Here is a 13,666-nt window from a genome sequence, read left to right on the forward strand (position 1 = left end):
GACTGACTCCATAAATGTCTGTGGGTGTAGTACCTCAGTGTGGCCACATGAGGGCAGTGAAGAGGCATCATAAAGAGATTTATTATCTTCAAAATGCTCAAGGGGTTCACAAACTTTCAAACAGCACTGTATATACAGGGGAGAACGGGGTAATGTGAGACACTTTATACATTTGCTCCCATCTAAGCGAGCTAAAATGATTTAATAGTAAAATGTACACATTTCCCATTAATTCAGGATGTTTCCTAGAAATTGGGCATTAGCAGAATTTATTCAAGACAAAGGGCAGTGAAAATATGATTGTTTAAAAAAAAAGTTGTCTTGTGTCTTAGTTTACCCCAGCTGTGGGGTAAACTGAGACAGACCAGATAAATCAAGGGGGTAAACTGATCCACTTACTTTTTCCACTCTGAAACTTAGAATCCTGACAGCTAGCTTGAAAACAGAATGTTCCAAAGCTAATGTCGGACTAGTAACAGAATCATGGGGTTTGGTCAATTAAGCAAAAAAAAATTCTTACACTTGAACACTTGAAAGTAACTCTGATCAAATACAACATATAATTCATATTCCATAGTTAACATTCAACTGACGGATAGACCCAGTTAGATTAAAACAGGGGGTCAGAACACAGGACCCTTAGAGCCAGCTAGTGTCTGGGGATCAGAGCAAAGGACAATCAGAACCAGCTAGAACAGCTTCGACTCAGAACACAGGACTATACATAGCTGTCATTTTCCATCTTTTTAGTCTTTGATTAATATTTTTCTGCATTTGTTTTATTGGGATCATTCATTGAATGAAGACATATTACTTAGAGTCTATTGATGTTAAAGGTCACTCTCCTGTCCCCCACATACATACGTGCCAAACCATGCCCGTGCTGACACCCCTTCAACCATCAACCCCCACCTCCGGCCCGCATTGTCTTTTGTCTTATTCAAACTAGTCTCCTTGCTAACTCAAATCTAACCAATTCATTAAAAGAGGGCACAGACACTGTCTCACTTTACCCCACTGCCACAATTTGAGAAAAAACACCTCTCTCAGCAATTCAGGCTAATCTTCAGTTATCAGCATCACATGGTTTCATATGTTGGTAGTTCATCAACATGTGTGATAGAAGTTTTTCTACCTGAATCAATTTGATTTGGCACAACAATCTATTAAGTTGACAGCAAGAAAATTTACTTTTACATGCAAAAAAGAAATTTTTGGAAAAAACATGCATACAACATCACCATGAGGTCCTCTCTTTCATGGCCAAGGGGAAATGAGAGTGGCGTGAAAACATATACAGTCCCCTCCAATAGTATTGGAACAGTGAGGCCAATAACTTTATTTTTGCTGTAGACTGGAAACATTTGGGTTTGACACCAAAATACACTCAACAAAAATATAAACGCAACACTTTTGTTTTTGCTCCCATTTTTCATGAGATGGACTTAAAGATCTAAAATTCATTCCAGATACACAATTGTACCATTTCTCTCAAACATTGTTCACAAATCTGTCTAAATGTGTGATAGTGAGCACTTCTGCTTTGCTGAGATAATCCATCCCACCTCACAGGTGTGCCACATCAAGATGCTGATCTGACATCATGATTAGTGCACAGGTGTGCCTTAGACTGTCCACAATAAAAGGCCACCCTGAAATGTGCAGTTTTGTCTCACAGAAAAATGCCACAGATGCCACAAGCATTGAGGGAGCGTGCAATTGGCATGCTGACAGCAGGAATGTCAACCAGATCTGTTGCTCGTGCATTGAATGTTCATTTCTCCACCATAAGCCGTCTCCAGCAACTTCGCACAGCCATTGAAGAGGAGTGGACCAACATTCCACAGGCCACAATTGACAATCTGATAAACTCTATGCGAAGAAGATGTGTTGCACTGCATGAGGCAAATGGTGGTCACACCAGATACTGACTGGTTCTGAGTCCCCAGACCCCCAATAAAGCAAAAAAATGCACATTTCAGAGTGGTCTTTTATTGTGGACAGTCTAAGGCACACCTGTGCACTAATCATGATGTCAGATCAGCATCTTGATGTGGCACACCTGTGAGGTGGGATGGATTATGGATTAGATATTATGTACACATTTAAATAATTGCTATAGCTTATACTAAATCTAAATAGAAAATGATTCAAAAATATTATGTACACATTTAAAAAATTGTTATAGCGTATACTAAATCTAAATGGAAAATTATTCAAAAATATTATTTACACATTTAAAAAAATCTTAAAACTAAATCTAAATAGAAAATGATTCAAAAATATTTTTTACACATTTAAAAAAATCTTAAAACTAAATCTAAATAAAAAATTATTCCAAATCAATTACTCTCCAAACTCCACATCATACAGGACCTGCTGCATCCTCATGCGCGCTTGTGCCTTTTTCTGGTGCGACAGCCTCCTCAATGATGTCAACAGCCGTGGATGAGGTCTCCTTTTGTATAGAGGACATGATTGACTTCTGGAACGCAGACAGCGGCTGCTCCAGCAGTCTCCTCCATGGTGGTGGAGGTGCAGGAAGCAGCGGTGTGACCAGTGCCACTGTAGAGGTAGTGGGAGGAGATGGAGGAGAGGTGTCCGCAGCGGACTGGGAGAGGCTGGGAGAGGGAGGAGAAATCTCCTCTTCACTTTCAGCCACCACCTGTGAAAGAAAGCATACATTTGTTTGTTTAAAATGTGCAAATTAAAATGGTGAATTCTTATAAATATCTCTGCATCTGGCTTCACCTAACAAAAACCTTAAGGGAAAAGTAGATTTGTATACAGAAACGAGTCTTGTTTTTCAATCTTGAACAGGAAGACTTTACTTATATGTGTTATAAATGCATGCCTCATCTTCTAATTTAAAAATACTTGAATTGAAAAAGAGGTATTGCTCTCAATTGCCTTCCCTGAAAAAAATAAAGGTTAAATAAAAGAAATCTTATATGATGTGTATCTGTTTACAAATTTTAATAGGGCAATTACATCATCATATCGTCATTCCTTTAGCACACGCTCAGTCTTATTCACATCCAAGACACTAGTAGTATGTTAGGGTATGTTTTTAGCATATGTTTTAGGCTACTAGCTTTTGTTATAGGCCTACCAGTAGCCTACCTCTCGTTGGGGGGACATCATGGGCGCTAGCAGGGCCAAGATGTCCGGTGCTATTTCCTGGCTATAATCTCCCTGCTCCTCTGAAACCATATTACTTGTCGTCTCCCTCTCTTTCACATGGCGCTCGAGGAAGCTCATAATGGCCATGTACTTCCACCTCTTAAAAGAGGTGGCACCGGCCCCACTTCTCTTTCTGTCCCTCTCTGCCCTCCTCTCCTTCAAATATTTGTCCCGCAAATACTTCCACTTCTTGCGGGACACTTCAGCTGTTGATACAAGATTAGCAATTCACACAACCTACAAGGTTAATATCAAGCCTACCTATCAGTAACGTTAATGCTAACTGAAATTTTAGTTAGCTTACTTGACTACCGTAGTTTGTAAACACAAGAGCAAGTAAACAAGTGGCAGTTTGTACCTAACGGCTAATAGTTAAATGCGATAATATCATTAATAAACATGATAGTAATATAAATAATTAATAAATAATTCTCACCTGTAACGCCCAGCACAGCTGAAATGTCCCGCCAGGCCTGGTTGCGTTTGCTCTGGTCATGATACGACTTCAAAGTGAGGTCGTACAGGACCGGACACTCACTGACAGCTGTGATTAGACTCTCGTCCGACATGTTTCAGTTTGTGTTCTGTTGATACTTTGAGCTGCCTCCTCCTCGATTTTGATTGGTCGTTCGAAAAAAAGCGCCGATGACGTGGAGCGCTTTTCTTCAAAAGTTCAACTGTTTCAATTGTTTTTTATTTTTTATTTAGCCTGTTTTTAGTATGGATCATACATACTCTTTTCAAAACATCAACACAACGGATCACACGTACACAATTCCTGAAACAAAAACAAAAAGAAAGGAAAGAAAACGAAACCGATACAAAAAAAAGACATCGAGTCGACATCGGTGAAGAGGACTTTCAAAGGTGGAAGTCGCTAATGGTAACATTAGGATTTAAAAAGGACGTTGAGCTGGCCTGTTTTCTACTGGACAGGTAAGATCACGAATTGCCTAAAACCGACCGTAATATCACGTTACCTTCGCTGGTCACAGAGCGATCACCATGATAGACCGATAGAGTGACAAACCCCTGTCTGTTGTCTATGAGTGTCATGTCAATACCAATGAACAAGCCAACTAATATTTCATAAACTCACCTTCGATTGCCGGTGTGTAGCAGAATCACGGTAACAAATGGGTTTGGCTAGTACATCCAATATTTGTCCGATGAAAAAAAACAGCTAACTCCGACAAAACAGCCGTCAGTATTCCACAGGTAGCGTTGATAATTATCGTAAGAAATGCCTCCCAACCATAGATAGTAAGCTCCCAACACCTTTTCCGTTAATCCTTGTACTGGAGTTGGTTTTCCTTTTTGGATTATTGACGGTTTAACTTCGAAATCAAGCCTTGATAATTGTAATGCTATCAAGCTAGCAACAATGTTGTTTATCCTCCCGTAGCCGCAAGTCGTATAGACTATATGCTATCATCTCACACTTCGCGCTCACTGACCACTCTAAATGTCAGTGCCCTATCAGAATGCCAGGTAGTCCATGAGCCAGGGGGGTTGATCGGTATCAACTGGGGGGCAAATGCTATCATTGTTTTTTGGCAAGGTATAAACCCCTAGTACTAGAAAAATCACGATAGCAGTGACGGGTTGGTAGCGAAATCACTTTTTTCAGCGCATGAAGTTACTAACCCCCTAAGATAAATTGCGTTTTTGGAATCCGGTGTATATCTGGTTTAGGCTCATGGTAGGGATATTGTATATATTCTATAATATGATGCTTGGTATCACTGGAAAGGACACCTTTAAGGCTTTCATTTTAGACCAGTACTGGGTATGTCTGACAAACACAGAGGTCACATGACTCCTTTAAACCAGAATTATAACACGCTTTTTCACAAGTTCTGCCGAAACAGTATGCTTTCTTTTATTCCTGTTGAATGAACACAAAACTCAACAACTTCAGTACTCAAGGCACTCTTGTGATTCAGAAAATGTATAATATACCCATACTATTTATTTGTGAGAGGTGATTGTGAGCCTTAAATTAGACTTGTGCAACCAGCACAAGTCTTCAAAATAGAATGGAGTGGATAGAATGGACAAATAGGGAGCCCTATCAGTCCAGCAGATATGTGAATGCATTTTGTTTTTTTAATACAGACATGAGCTTTGGCACACTGATAGAGCATGCCCTAAGGAAGATTTTTGGCTATCGGGCCATCGGCAATTTCTCCTATGGTTTCTATGGCGACCATTTTTAAAAATGGTTATAGTATAGGTAGAGCACGTAGGATCTTGATTATGGTGTCTAATCCTACATTTTCAAGGATGAAAAAGGCAGTGGTGCTATTTCAAACATGCTAGAAAGTACCCAACTTCATATATCTGGCATTCAGGGAACAAAATTATGGTAAAACCTTCAAATATTAGCGGAGTTATGCGTATTTTCATGAAATACCGAATCAGTTCATGAGTTGTGTGCTGACCTTATATGCTTACAAGTAAATATATATTTCAAAGCCTGACCAATACATCAGTTTAGCCTGTTTGAGTGGTGTAATTGCTATTTTATCCGTGTAACCTACTCTGAGTAAGTCAACATTGTTCTAGGATCCGAAGGAGCTAAGTGATATAGCCTAAGCAATTACCACAATGAAAGTACCGGGCAAGGTAAGTTGCAAGCAGTAACCTTTACTCATAAAGTCGTAGGTAACACCTAAAAAACATATGCATATTCAGAATAGACAAATAGAATGGAGCCCTTTTAGTTGTAAAAGTTAATAAAGAGACAGGTTGTGAAGTGAATATATTTAATCAAAGACTGGTTTGTATGTTGATAATTTTTTTTAAATGATCTAATCATCATCATTTCCCATGTCGTCCTCATCTTCATCTGAGCTTTCTACACAGGTCGCCTGGTTTTCACACTGTCAGTTTACACATATCTGTGCACCTGAGGCCATTTGCAAGACATATACATCGTGGGAGTGAAACATTTTTTGTGCAGTTGCAGGCGAGTAGATCCAGGACGGCTTCAGGGGCTGGCTGGCCTTCCATCCAGTGCAGCACCAACTGTTCACCTTCCTCTGTCTCCATCTTCCATCCTCTGCCAAGAGGGCTTGGCACTTGTGGGTTGTTTTCTAAACATCTTCTCCAAATACCAGTCTGATAGTTAGCTCGCAGTGTGTGTTGCCTCAAGCTATCCTTGCATGGTGGGAGTTGATGACTCTCGATTTCACCTTTCTTTGCACAGAAAAGGTGGTACCTGAGCTCGTTGATAATGGTGGTTGATGCTTTTGGGGCATAGAGGGCACATGTAAATGCCTCCAGTTTGTCGCTCAGTTCTGGTGAAAGGTCCCATTCTTGGCCCAACTTCAAGAATGTGTCTTGAGTTTCTTTGTTGTTCATCAGGAGTGTAAGTGCCCTTGTTTTCCCTTTGCCTGCAAACGCGCTTACAGTATCACATCCTGTGTAGGCGTGCAACCCAATGAGAGCCCTACAAGTGTCCATGCCAACAGTGGCTGCAACCTTCCTGATAGCTACCAGCCTTGTACGGGTTCTTGTGCCACACTTCAGGAACAATGGGGCCTCAATCTTGTCACAGAATGCTAAAGACATGATAAAGACATCTGTGTCTTCTGAACAGATAACTATAGATTGGTATCCCTCTCTTGCAGCATGGGCGGCATGGAGTAGTAGTCGTCCATCTGCTTCTTCTTGTTGACATTGAAGAGTTGACACCTCCTCACTGTCTTGAGATGTGATTCTGTAACATTTGTCAATCACAGTTGCATATAGAATCTTCTCCTGTAGCCTTTCTCTGTATTCTGGCTTCCTCCATTCATTCACTATGAAGCTAATTAGACTAGTTTTGTTATTGACTTTGGTCAGGAAGCTCCTCCACTGCTTCACCATCTGTGTGCTTGTGATATCCTGCAACTCATGACCAGTCTCTTCACCCCGTAGAGATCTTTCACTATTCTTGATTGAGTTCTGCTTGTATGTGTCGAACACAACATCGATTCTTCTACTCTGACTACCTTCCCTCAGAGCCATACCCAGGATTGTAGTGGCAACATCTCTGAAAGTAATTTCATCACCTTTCACTCTTTGGACTAAGTTCATTCCATCAACCACTGTGGTAGAGTTTTCTGGTTGTTTCTCCTGTAGTGCTAAATTTTTCTGCAAGGCTGTGGCCAAAGTAGCTTTGTTTGTTTTTCTCAGCAATCCATCTGGTGTGGAGAGTGCCCAGGGCAATGGACCAAGAGGATGAGAAAGGATATCCTCCATGTTAAGACTACGTGCTTGTGCCATCACTATGATGCGTCCAAACAGAGACCTGTCTGCTTTCAAGATGACTGCCATCCCACTTGATTTCACTTCTCTCTTCTTACACATATCACTGAATGTTTTCAGCTTGTTGGTTTTCATTGGGTTGTGGAATTTCTTTGCTGGTGTTTCTTTGTCTAGTCTCTCATCCTTGAAGTTTGCATAGCATTGCTCACCAATCTCATATGCCTTCATCAGGTCGGAGGCAATGTCTTTGGGAGCTGTCTTTGCCGTAGAGATGCTAATGAGGTCCTGTTTCTCTGCAAATAAGAATACAATTTATTGTCACTGCACTATGTACAACAAAATGGAGTGCTTAAAGTCTGTGTTTACAGTATTAAACATTTCGTGGCAGCATTTAATGTGACTTCTGCTGTTGGATATAAACTGTGTTTTGTCTGTTTGTGCATGTTTTGATTGATATATACCGTCAAATGGGTTTATCCATCCTTGTATGAGGCTAACCACTGCTGAAACTGCTTCATCTTTCTGGATTCTTGGTGACTGTAGCTCTGAATGAGAAAGGTGTGATTTGTTGCCTTGTAGCATCTCCCTTAACTGTCCTAGGAATGCACTGCGGTGCTCAGCTGTTAGGTAGTAACGCTTGACCGCTCCAGCCTTCAGGCTAAACCGTGATGTGCCTCCAGGAGTCTGTGTGTCTTTATTCACTATGACTTCAATAGCCTGGTCTACAGGAATCCTCCCGAATGTGTTGTTATTTGACAGCTGCACTGAGAACTGGCCTGTCTTGAAGGCCTCGTACACAGAAGGGAACTTCTCTGGGAGGTTGCTCATCTGAGCAAAGTAAGGGCTCAGGTACCTGAGAGATGAGAGAAAAATTGATTTTAGTATTTTGGCTAGCAATCTTTACAAATTGAATCGATGCAGAATATACAAACATACAGAAATGCATAAGAATGTACCTGGCATAATTCATCTTATCGTAGGCAAAGCACCATGGGATCATGGTTCTTATAGCGTGGAGGTGCAACTCCCAGTCCCCCTCACGAGACGCACGCAGAAGGCCAAGTACTACATCCTCTACCATGTCTATGTATGACATCCAGAATGCAGAGAGCTCTCCATTATTGTGACGGAGGTGTTCTAGAAAGTCTGTCCACAGGGTTATCAGCTCAGCTGAGTGTGGACTTTGCAGCAGATTGGTCATCCTTTCTTGGTTCAGGTCACTGGTCATGTATTTCAAATCCTCCAAGAATGATTTTATCATCCCACTCAATTCTGGAGCATTTTTCTCAACCCAGGGCGTGAACTCTTCCCATGCAAGTCTCATCAGTGCTTCTGAGATGTACTTGTGGACCCTGACTGCTCGGTTATAATGTTTACCGTCAAGGACTCCATTGATGGACCCCTCGGCGACAACTCCAGCCTCTATGCATATGTCCTTTAGACCAGCATCCCTAAAACGCTTTCCTATGATGCCTAAGGCATTACATATGGTATGGAATGTCCCCATCCTGAGAAGAATGTTGGAGAACGATTCTCTGTGCTTCCAGGTTATCTCAGTGGCTTTTGCATAGAGCGTTTGATCCATCACTACAACTATTGTATCTAGGTGCAGCTCCTTCCTGATTAGCTCCGATTGTTTCAGAATTTCTAACACTGTGTTTAACTCTGTGGCTGGTGAGTTGAAGATAATCTAAAAGTTAAGCCCATACCCTGGCCATAATGGGCATTCTGCAGCCAGGATGATGTCTATCGAAGGAACAGCTTCTTCCTCTTGGACAAGCAGGTTGTAAAAGCCGATGACCTCATCAAGTTGTTTTTTTTCCTTCTGAATCTTTGACCTAATGCAGTGCCTGGCCTTGTTGCTGTCTGCAGTAAATAAAAATAGTAAAAAACATAAAATTATACCCATTTTCTCATTGGTTAATCACAAGCAGTTGTTCACAAGAGCAATGTAGAAAATAGCTGATCAGAACAAACCATTCTGACGATATTTCTCTTGTTTCTTTTGCTGGATGCTTAAGGCCAAGCTTTCCATGACACGCTGCAGCCCAGGTGCATCTTGTGGAGTGATGTTTGTTGGAGCTGTTGATTGGTCAATAAAATCACATTTAAGAAGTCAATAATACTTTAGTACACACTATTTATTTTGAGCTATATTAGCGCAATTCATACTTGCTGCAGCCCATTCCCGAACATCTTTGACTCACTGCAGGATGTCCTCATCAGTCAACTCCAAGTCTGACTTCAAGGTCTCCAGTTCTTTGACCACATCTTCAGTCCTCTTCAGTGTCTGCAATTGATATAAGTGTTGCAACTAGGAGTTTTTCCTTTCATGACACTCTTGAATAAATTGGTAATGTATTGGTAAATATTTGGTCCGTGATTTATTTTATTTTAAGCTGAATAATATTTTAGCCATAATTCACTAGGAAGTCATGCATCATATCCATACAGTATTAATGCTGGGCTTACACTAGAGGACTTTTAAAAAGACTTGTAAAAGACTGAAACCCTCTTACATCTAAAGACAATCAACTCACACCTGAAGACAACTAGTCATTAGTTTTCAGTCAGGGTGAGATTTTGAAAAGACAGGGGGTCTCATATTGCAAGACTACAACTAGATTCCTTTTGAGATTAATATTATTTCCGCAAACGCGTTAGTGATTATTTAATTTAAAAAAGTGAATTCAATATTCCGAGCGGGGGACTTCCTTTAGTTATTTGACCATCTTTATTTGCTGATCTCGTCCCCTAATAACTTTAACTCCTACCCCTGTATTTGACAGTAAAGTGTTAAGGTTGCGCGGCTGTCAGCCTGGTTCTCCATCCGAGGCTTCAAGGAAAAAGTGTCAGAAATAAGTGCCTGCACAGGCGGACACAGGTCACGACTAATGCCGCTCCTCCTGCGTCGTGCATGCAAGAATTAACTCTTTTTTTTTGGCCATCATAATAGAGCTTCATGCACTTTAGGGGTAAGCAAAGAATGGTACTGTAACGGAATGTTAGTGAATGCAAAATGCCAAAGAGAAAAGGTACCTTGACATATCGTTGAGAGAGGTATTTGTGTAGGTCTTTCTTCTTTCTTTCATTCCAGCCTCGTGCTTGAATGGTTATCATATCAGTCCGCGCTATCAGTGCGGGGGAGAAAAGGTTACTAATACAACTGTTGTAGTAGAGGATTTTCAACTTCAATATTTTGACTTTCGTTCATTCTTCAAAATTCTAAAGCTTGATTTGAGCAAGATTATGTAAAGATGATGGTAGAAATGGCATACAAATCATTTACTACATGTTGAAGGAAACATTCATTTACTTACTGGATTTGGTCATGTACTTTGTCGTCAGTGCAACACGTGACAAAAAAGAATTCACCTGCTCAACCTCCTCGCCAACTGTCATACCTGCCATTGGAAGACATGATAAAAAAAAACACTGAGGTGTAACAGCATGTGTGATTTAAATTCTCACAGTAAAACCTCTTTGATGCCTTTTCAAATGTTTAAATGTTTTACGGGTAGGGTTTGCTTAATCTTTAGTTATAGTCAATCTCAGCTGCATGCTGGACAACTAACCTGCTCCTTCCTGATTGCGTCCACCCCACTGCACCTGTGGTGGAATAAGATCATAATTTGAATTTTCCACATCACCTCCAAAATTGCTTTGTTAATATACTTTTTAAGTGATCGTTTACATATTGCGATTGATTAGATTAACTTTCCCCAACAACATTCATAACACAAGTAATATACAGTGTAGGAGGTAATCTAGAATAGATACATTACCTCACATTTACCAGAGTGACCCTTGGCGTGCATCACGGACAGGAATGGCCTATTTTGCAAGAGTGGAACAAGTTCTGGAAAGGACTCGCACACTTTCTGGAGGTATGGATAGTATTTGCACATGATGTCTGTGCAAATGAACTGTATTTTGTAGGCCATGGCAAGCTCCTTCTGTAGGAAAAGAGGATATGCAAATATCTCTCCCCTAAACATGTTCAAGGCTTTAAAAAGAATGCCATGACGACAGACAGCCACCTCCACACCCTCTTCATCCACTTTGGACCCAGACTTTTTGGCAGTCTCTCGTGCAGCTGTCCACTGTGACTTCCCACAGACACCTTTTCCAGATACCTTTGAAAACATGTAACATAAACAGTTTGAAAATAAAGCTTAACTATTAAACATCTTTCTAACATCTAATTTACCGAACTCAAATGACAAAAATACAGCATGTTTTTGGTTCTCTGAAAATGGTACTTTTCAACTTTGTGTTTTAACAAGCACATATTTAACCTGGAAGCGTAATTTTCTACAATGTATGACCAAATATAATTTAAGTGCAACTGTGTTAGCCACATTTTTGTGATTATAATAAACATACAACTCACAGGTTGGACTCGATTCCGGATAAGCTGCACAAAGTCTGCCACATCCTTGTCCTTTGCAAAAAATGCACCGTCGAAGAATGCATTTTCACCCACTCTAAACATTTGTAAAGGAGACATTCAGATTCCATGCCACAGGAATTTCCAAATACAATGATACATTATACTTAAATTAATGTAATTTAATAAGCAGCAGTACCCTCTAGTCCTACTGAAGCGATACATCTTCCGGTTTCCGTCAAGGGAGATTGCTGCAACATCCTCAGCGCAGGCTGGGCATGAGAAATGTTTTTTGTGGAGTAGTTTGTCTTTCTCATCGCGACAGTATGTCCACTCCAAGAAGCTACGCTGTAGACTGTCACCAGAAATACTCCCTGCCTATTATTAAAAAGGAGATAACATTCAATTATGTGAACAATTAATAGCACAGCCAGTGTAGGTGACTACTTTCTCTGAAGAAAATGCTATGACTTACGCGCCCAAAGGTGCTAGAACGTTGCTCGAGCATTTTAACAAATGCTTGTCGGGATAAACCTGGTGCAGTGACTTTCAGCTCTTCGAATGTCTTAAAGACATCAACAGCGTACAATGTCTGAAAAACCACATTACCAGGCCAGTAACCACTGGCCTGTAGGTCTTTCAGTCCAGGAGTCCATGACGTTAAGCAGGACCTGCAGGTACTGGTAGGCAAGGACAGATCATATCGTCCTGTGGAAACAAGGGAATATAATATGTCCTACATTTTAACACCAATTCAATTCAGTTCTCTCAATATACTGTGTGTAGTCGTTGCAGAATCATAGCCCAATGCTTCAATGATGGTATGCTTACCGTTCATGGTGACCAGGATAATATCTCGCCCAGTAGAAACAGTGATGTCTGCAGCATCACAACTGCATATGTTGCCAGGCCGAGCAACTGGTAACAGACGTGCTATAATGAAATACAAAGCAAAGAAATAAGGATTACATCTCCAAAACAATATTTTATAATCTAAAATAATTTTAAAACTTTTCATACATGCATACCTTGTTCACATATTGTATGTGTCCCATCATCATTTAGCAATGCATAGCATGTAGGTGGAATTGCTGTATAAAAACCCTCAACCAGAGAGTCCCTGTTGTGTAAAACACAACTCTGATGATGGAACACGTCACAGTCGCTGCAAAAACGTTGCTTTGGCAGGCAGTCGCGACATCTTATTACAGCCTGTTCCATGTCGCAGTGGTCACAAAGCTCAAGCAAAGGTTTCTCTGCTGAGAGCATCAGATCCAAAAGATGCGGCCTTGCTGTCTCCCATTTCTCATCTGACAGTGTCTGCCGCATCTGCCAGGTCCTAGAAACCGAAGCTTCTAGTGAACAATCCAATGGATCTTCCATCAAGCTTTCCTTCAGCAACTGCAGCTTTAAGTCTATGAGCAGAGCATGAAATTACTATCTTCAAAGGTAAACTCACTCTTGATTTTGGGCTGCTTGTAGACAATAATGTCTGAATGCCAACATGTAAATGATAAACAAACCAATTTGAAATAAGAAAGCCAAACTAATGATATCAAATGGAAATTTCCAATTAACTATGATATCAAGAGATGTTCATAGAGCTTAAAACCTACCAATTGTCTGCTGCGCCTCTTCAACTTCTGACGCAGTAGCTTAAATATGACAAAGACAAGGTCAGAACAAAAACAAAATTACGAACATAAATTATAAGTTGCATGGTTGTTAAATTCTATTTATATACTGACATTTTTAATACAACATTCACCAGATGATGCAAATAACTTTGTTTACCTTCTGTTGAAGTGGTGGCATCATCTTGATGGGTATCCGTTGGCT

General features: G+C 40.5%; 1 long non-coding RNA gene across 1 annotated transcript; it reads right to left on the reverse strand.

Moving 5' to 3' along the window:
• Positions 1-10,757: 10,757 nt before the first annotated feature.
• Positions 10,758-11,359, reverse strand: LOC307265919. The gene is made up of 3 exons (XR_013845359.1): positions 11,223-11,359; positions 11,013-11,046; positions 10,758-10,841 (listed from the first exon to the last, which is right to left on the reverse strand). It is a non-coding gene; the product is annotated as an uncharacterized lncRNA (long non-coding RNA).
• Between the last annotated feature and the right edge of the window lie 2,307 nt (positions 11,360-13,666).

The sequence above is a fragment of the Ammodytes marinus genome (genome assembly GCF_949987685.1).
Source record: "Ammodytes marinus genome assembly, chromosome: 1".
In the NCBI taxonomy this organism is placed as follows: domain Eukaryota; kingdom Metazoa; phylum Chordata; class Actinopteri; order Uranoscopiformes; family Ammodytidae; genus Ammodytes; species Ammodytes marinus.